Below are 7,906 nucleotides of genomic sequence, written 5' to 3' on the forward strand. Positions count from 1 at the left end.
TCAACGTCGTCTAATATATATTTTTAGGAGTCTATTTATTAGTGTGCTACTTAAAATTATTTTATTTTCTTAAGGATAAATTGATAGGTTGTAGTTGTAATGTAAAATCTTCTAATATTCAAATTTCAAAATTATTAAATATGATAGTTCCACAAAAAAAAAACAACAAAAAATAAAAAAAAGATGACATCATTCTTGCATTTAGGCGGGAAAATTTTTATTATGAGAGTGACATGTGCGCAGTAATGACATCAGCAACGTTTTGTTTTAGTAATAGTCAATACATATCTTGAGCTTTTTGAATTGAATAAGACTTTATTTCCTTCAGTTGGTGTCTTGGTCTATTGAAGTTGTTCATATATGGATTTTATATAGGAAAAATTGAAATTAATAATCCCACCTTTATTTCATCTTCTGAAAACAATTTCACCTTTGCGTATTCTGGAAATAATCCCACCTTTATACTCCCTCCGTCTTATAATATTTGAGACATTGGGGCAGGCACGTAGTTCAAGAAAATTACAAGTGGGTCCATTTAAAACATTTGTTTATTATATAAGGGATTCTACTTTATATTTTTATATGTAACAAAACAAAAAGTGGGAGAAATTTTAAAGGGAGGAAAGTTATCATTTATAAATTCATAGTAACTAAGGGCAAGCAGGTAATGTCCTAGCACTCTTGGCAAAGTTAGTGGAATTCCAACTAGGCATCCGTTTTGCTTATTCTGACCCCCGTATGCTTTTTCATGTACTTGTTTTCGTATATCATTAGTATCTCATATGATATACAAAGAACTTTGTTAAGCTGGCTGACATTTTCTTTTTGCTCAATTCAAATTCCCTTCTCCCCTCTTAGTTTCTCTCTCCTCAGGTGTGCTTCCTCTGTTGCTCACCGTCCTTCCTCAGTCCCTCGCATTGTCTGTCGTCATACATTACCCTAAATTCTAGCTCGTTTTGCAGCATTTGGTCGTTTTCTGTGGGCGTGTCGGGGTGTTGAAGAACACTCCCTTTTAGCCGAGTTGAAGAACCCTCCAAACAAGTAAGTTTGATTCTCTGATACATAGAAAATGGGGTGTGGGTTTAACAATGGTTGATTTGATTTTGAATTATCCCGAAATCGATTTCAGGGTTTGACAGTGATTGCATTAGAAATTTTGCGAATTGAATGTTATGGTTTTTCAATTATTTGAAGTTTCGTATGTTCCCCAATTGTAAGAATGTAAATTATCCGTAATATAAATCGAATTATCCCCCTGAATAAAAATTTATGGTTTCTAATTGTTTGTAGTGGCGTACTTTCCCCAAATTGAATTTTCCGCAAATCGATTAAAGGGTGACAAATATTTCTTCCCTTGACGATGTATTGATTTTAATGTATGTATTCCCCATCAGTTTTTGGGTTGATGGTTACTTTTTAATATTATAATCAATACGGGGGAATTGCATTTTGTGTTTTTGGGTGTTGGTAATTGATTTTTATGATGGTTTGCGAATTGTTTATGCCAATGTTGAAAAACGTAGGTTGGAAACTTAAATGTATTTATTGCGAAGAAAATATGAAGAAAAAAGCCATAGTTCGAAATTTAAGTTAGGGACAGGTAGGGGAATGATTTTGTGAAATGATTATGTGTGTAATTTTGTGCCCTGGATGGTTGATAGTGATATGCAATTTTTGTTTTGGGTGTTAGGGCTCTGTGAAGCCTGTAAAGGCATCATCTTCTAAAGGACTTGCCCCTGTCCCTAAGAACAAAACAAATGCTAAGAACGTGAAATGCAAGGAATATAATCAATGTGAGGATCAGTATGAGGAGGAAGATGACTAAGGTTCATCATGTGGATGAGGAAGAAGATCAACAATCTAGCTCTAAAATATTTAAGGGACTTTTGATGCAGTTCTTAAAGAGAGATAGTAAGAAGAGGAAGTCAGAACATAATGTTAAAGGTTCATTGAAAATGGCAAAGGTATTTTGATATGAATAATGACACCCCTGTTTTATTTTGATGTTGATTTATGTAACAAGTAATTGATATGATTGGGTTTCTTAGGTTGATGTATGTAGGTTGAAAAGGCCCAAGGACAGAGAGTGTGTGCTAGGGGTGAGGTGATAAAGACACACTTTGAGAATGTTGAGAAGGTATATATGAACCTATAATTTGTTTTGAATACTTGTGCACAAATTGTCATTCAATTGGTTTGGTATGGATGTGTGGTTTGGGGTGGATGTTTGGTTCTGTATGCTGTGTAGTGCTTAAATGTTTTGTGTTTTAATTCTGCAGTAGCCGAATATCATGTGTAGAGTGGAATCATTCTGTCTTGAAGTTGAGAAGTTTGACAATGACCGGCGACAGTTAGTTAGAAGGATGGGTTTTGAAGGGTTGTTGAGTTTGGATATGAAGAATATTCCACGGCAGTTCTGTTATTGGTTGATGACTAGAGTAAGAGGTGATGGAACTATGGTTTTTGGTGATGGAGGAATATTGTCGTTGGGTTCAAAACAAGTTTCTTCAGTACTTGGTATACCTATGGGACCTAATCCAGTACCAACACATATGGATATGGATTGTGTGGAGGAGTTAGAGAAGCTAAAAAGGATCATTGAAATGTATGAAGCTGGGGCTAAGAAGGATACCATATCCTTGGCTGCTGCTTCAAAAGTAATGTGTCCTATTGAAAGTTTTGGTAAATAGAGAAGTTGGAGGATGAGCAAGATGAAGATGATTTCATGACTGCTTTTATAATAGTGGTACTTAGAAAACTAATATGCACAACAACAAATAGCTCTAACATGGCAACGTCTCTAGTTCCTGCTGTGACAGTTGCCTCTAGAGCAACTGATTATGACTGGTGGTCTTTTACGATGACATGGCTTCGTGATACCGCTGCACGATTTAAAAAAAAAAAAGTTTTTAAGGGACCGTTTTCGATCTGGTTGTGGTGGTAGTGATGTGTTCCTTCTGGTAAGTGTTTAATCTCAAATTTTACTTATTATGAAGTGTTTGTTTGTAGCTATATAAAATAACACATGGTGGAACTAATTGTTTATGTGTATGTGGTGCAGATTTTCTACCTAGATCATCTTGAAGTTCGGGGCGCCGTTGCTGATGATCGAGTTTCAAGGGAGAATTATGGTCGGTTGTTGGTAAGGCAAATTAATATAAGTATTTGGTGTATTTAAGGTCCAAAGTAGAATTTATTGTATTAAATGTCCAAAGTTTACTTTATAGTTGATCAATTGTGATTGTATTCTTATTGAATTCACATATTGTGTAGCCCATAGATATTGCTTATGGTGAGCCTCATCCCACGGTTTCCAGGGAAGGGAGTGGCAAAGGTGGGGGAGGCCTTAAAGAAACGGTTGAGGACAATGATGTAGTTTATAATGTTATGCAGCAGGTACATTTAAATTGTTGATTTTAATCTTTCGTATGTAATTATGTGTTGATTAATATTTTGGAAACAATGCAAAGCCTACAAATGTATCCAATTATTTGTGTTAGGTTATGACACGGCTCAATTCTACACTGGTTACCCTTATCTAGGGTATTGTTGGAAAAGTCATCGGAGGTGTTGCTGTTGGTGGTGGTGGTGGGTCATATGTGACTGATGGTGGTAACCGAATTGAAGAGCATAACACCGCAAGCAACAACAAAGTTAGCCTGTATACGTCGGGGCCTAATTAGGTGTTGATAGATGGTGAGGAGGAGTCGCAACAACTTGATGATAATGCAACTATAGGTGAAGATGACATTGGTCTGAAGTCGAAAGCAGTAGATGGTGTTGATCGCATTGGCAAGCAGCTTTTGACAAACGATTGGTGAATGTTGTCAGCGGGTGGAAGGACCATAAGGATGAAAATTATTAAGGACCTTTAACCCCCAATAACTAATTGTGTTTAATGTTTTCATATTATTAGTTAAAGTCTAAACTTATGGTATGTTTGTTGTCCGAGGTCGTCACTGATTGAGTGCCAAAATATGGATGCTACCTAAAGACATTGTTATCAGCTCATTGTTGGGAGAGCCCGGCTTGGCGATCAATATGTTCGCATGGCATCTGTGTTGTACACAACATAATGGAATGAAACAAAATTTTCACTACTAGACAAACAGATTATGTTGGAACCCAATTATGCGGTTAGGATGTTCTATGTATTTCTGTGCATTTGCAGATTTTATCCCTTTTTGTCTGGGTGAATTGGTGGTTTAAAATTATGAAATTGTGTACGTTGTCTTCTTTGTTTTGGTTATTTTGTGTTGTAGACGATGTTAATGCTCAAGCAAAACGAGTATGAGGACTTAGCTTGGACGTATGGGACGGTTTTCCTTTCCTTCTCGCTCAACCAAATACGCGTTGTGAGGAATACTTACCCAAGTAGTTGGTTTAATTTATTGGTTGATAGTCAATTGTATTAGTTTTAAGCCAAAATGTGATTTGTAGGTATTCATGCCGGTCCTCAAAGTTTCGGATAAGGATGGGGGAACATTGGTGGTGTTTAGTAGTAGATTTCAAGGCACAACAGCTATAGATGCTTGACTCTTTGAATAAAGATCCCTTTGCAGTACATATTCATCATGTATTTCATATTTCTTGTGCACATTGATGAGTTACTTGAGGCAGTTGCATTAACAGGTGAAGGGGCTAGATGTGCTTGCTGGTGCAGATCCGTAATGGAAACTTGGGCAGATGTGGAATTGGACTAGAAGAGTAAATAAAATGGCACAAACAGACACGTATGTGTGTTTAATATTTGGGATCATTTCATTCTTCTGAGCATATATTGATTTCAATTGTTCTGAAATGTATTTGTTAGTTGCCTCTTCGCATAGCTTCTTCTGCGGTGTGCTAATGCTTGCATGCATCAAACATTGCCCCATTAGTTTTGAGACTACATTTAGTGGTATGATTCTTTGGTTATATGACTGTCTTATATTAGAAACATATGGGGTCGTACTCACTGGTGTAGACATCTAAAAATGTCTTCCCAAAATTAAACTCAATGATAATCAACCTTTCACCGCCACTATTGTTGGGTCGAGTATTTAATCTCGGGAGTGCTTAAAACCCATATTCAGTCCAAACATGTAGTGAAACACAGTCCAACCCATATTTCAACCCAAACCATTTTAATTCATTTCGTTTTATTTATTAATTAAGCCCGATTAATAAATATTAAAACCCTAAACCTAAAATAAGTCCGGAGCCCTGAAACGGTGCCTAAAATATCCCGTATTTAATGAAAAATAAAAGATAAAAATGAACCTGGACGAAATTCCAGAAAACACAAATGCCGCGACACGGCAACATTTGCCGCGCCACGACAATTTCTGCCGCGCCACGACAATTTTCTAGGGTCTTGTTTCGCGGCGCCTTCAATTCTAGGGTTCCGTACCTCACCCCTTGTATTTTTTTCTATAAATACGAAGCTGATTTCACCGGTTTCGGGGCACTAAATAATCCTCTCTTCCTCTCTTCATCTCTTAGGCACCAAATCATTCTCTCTTCTCTCTCTCTTATGCTCTAGCCTAAACACTAGCCTTCCCTATTCTCTAACAATACATCCCTTAAGCACTCCCCGGAGTCCGTACTTCACTCGAAGTTCTACACTTAAACCAAGGCGTGAAAGGTAGAACTGTTTGAGGGTTTGGCCCCAAATCAATACCACTCTTAATGCCATCAAAGGAAGAGCATGAATATATGTACTATATACTCGGCCGTCAAGAATGCCGAGCTCATTATGCCTAGTGAATTATCGAAGCTCACCCTCAAGAGCATATCAGCTCGACAATAATCTCGTGAGCATGGCAGACGACAAGCTGGTCAAACGGACACATGGTGCCGAGTAAAACTATCGAGGTGACTCCTATGAGAGTAGTAGCTTGGCAAGAATGCATGAAAGCATGCCGAGCTCCCTATGAGTGTCGACCCTCATTCCTAGATTCATATGGCAACTACAGGGTCGAGGTTGGAGGCCGAGTTGCAATTGAGTGAAGGCCCATCTCTTTAGTTCAAGGCGGCATTGAAAGCTGAATAGCCATGAATTGAATCTTCGATCCCTTTGGCAATCACTATGCGGTTCACAGCCAAAGATGATAATTACTAAGTAATTATAATAATTTGGATATGTATATTGTTTATGCCAAATTTCGCCTAAGGGCGACTTAAGGCTGGGACGTTCGATGGCTAGAGGATTGGCTATAGAAAACGAATAAACTCAAGATAAAAACAATAAAGGAACATGATACTTTGATGACGCAGAAAACTCAAATGTGGGAAAAACTGCAGATGGGTGCAAGACCACCGTTTCACTATAAATAACTTTGGATACAATGAGTATGAGAGCTTTAAGATGAGAGTAGAGTGCGTAAAAAAATTGTGTCTACTGAATACAATGACTATGCTATTTATAATATCAGCTAAGATGCCTAACCCTAGCTAATAATGCCGTTAGAGACTGCTAACAACTTCCCTACAACTTCCCTATAATGTAGGACAGTCGTTGCTAGACTAAGTCTTGGACTCATCCCTTTGTTGAGAATCTTGCTGGATTGGATTTGAATTATTTTCACTAAATGTATTGTTGGGAAATAGTTGTAGCGTTATCGTGGGCTTTGGTCAATCCCATATCTTTCGCTGAATTAGTTACGTGGCCGTCCGTCGTCTCTCGTCGTCGTGCGACAGGTCATACATCAGGACGTACCTAGAAATTGAGCATAACAATTTGCCCCTAATTATTGTGTCGAACGTGGGCAACTCGAGGGAACAATCTCAATTGTCGATTACCCCCATTACTTTTTGAACAAAACCGCAATAACTTCCCATTAAATTGCTGCATAAATAACCGTGCAACTTTTTAGTTCACTCCTACGCTCTTCCCTAATTTTCGTACTTTCTCTCTCTAAAAATCCCCAAATTAATTTCTCAAATTCTTCTGGTGCTTCAAGCTTTGGGTGTGATTTGCTTATTTTCGGCAATTTCTTCAGGTAATTCTTATTCTTACTTTCAATTTCTTTTCAATTTGTAGTTAGCTTATGTCTAGCAAGTCGAATTTGCCTCAAAGAACTAGGTTTTCGTGTAGGGTTTTGGAAAGAGGGGAAAGTAAGTTTGTAGGAGATATGGCTGACAATGATGACCCTTCGAGTGACTTCGTGGAGGAGGATGTGGCCTCTTTCGTCGCTTTAGCTGGGATGCATGGGAGTGCGGTGGTGCACATCCCTACCGAGGAGGAGAGGCCTGAAGATTATCCGTCGGGGCACCTGGTGTTGTATGAGTATCTTGTTAGGTTAGGGTACACTTATCTATTTACCCCTTTATCACGATCTTTAATGGAGGTCCTCGACCTGAGCCTAGAGCAAGTGATATCCAAATTTTGGAGGGTGGCTCATGTCATAAAAAAGGTGACTAGGGACTGGGAGGAGCCTTTTAACCTGTCAGACTTAGTCCACGCATATAAATTGCAAATTACTAAACAAAACAGATGTACCTTAGTGCTGAAAAGAGGGCATCCTGCTCTGGTTAAGAGGGCTGGAAAAGTGAATGATCACGGCTGGAAGTCGCGCTACTTGTTTGTTGATAGGGAGTCGTTGGGTGAACAAGCAAGCTGGATTTACTGCGGATGGCGCGACGGAGGTATTTTTCATATCTCTCGTCACTTCTTTACTTTAGTTTTTTGACGTGTGTTCTTATGGCTTGTTTTGGTGCAGAGATTGACGTTGTTGTTGTAACCCCTGGGAAGAAGAGTCTACGCAAGGTAGAAGCTATCTTAAGCATCACTAAGGAGGAAAGAACCTTTATGCGTCCCGCCATTGTTGAAGAGGTCGAAGAAGAGGAAGGCAGCGACCAGGAGATGGCATCTGGTAGGTTGATCTTGCTTCGCTTTCTCTATTTTTGCTATGTTATTTTGTGG

At 38.5% G+C, this 7,906-nt stretch overlaps 1 long non-coding RNA gene across 2 annotated transcripts; it reads left to right on the top strand.

Annotated features, from left to right (window-relative positions):
* Nucleotides 1-575: 575 nt before the first annotated feature.
* LOC110724392 lies at nucleotides 576-4,337 on the top strand. 2 transcript variants are annotated; one of them, XR_002511961.1, is made up of 7 exons: nucleotides 576-1,041; nucleotides 1,691-1,964; nucleotides 2,049-2,137; nucleotides 2,300-2,960; nucleotides 3,062-3,142; nucleotides 3,274-3,396; nucleotides 3,501-4,337. It is a non-coding gene; the product is annotated as an uncharacterized LOC110724392 (long non-coding RNA). The 2 variants fall into 2 exon arrangements; XR_002511960.1 differs by having other exon boundaries at nucleotides 577-1,041; nucleotides 2,280-2,960.
* Nucleotides 4,338-7,906: the final 3,569 nt, after the last annotated feature.

The sequence above is a fragment of the Chenopodium quinoa genome, unplaced genomic scaffold (genome assembly GCF_001683475.1).
Source record: "Chenopodium quinoa cultivar QQ74 unplaced genomic scaffold, ASM168347v1, whole genome shotgun sequence".
Lineage (NCBI taxonomy): Eukaryota > Viridiplantae > Streptophyta > Magnoliopsida > Caryophyllales > Amaranthaceae > Chenopodium > Chenopodium quinoa.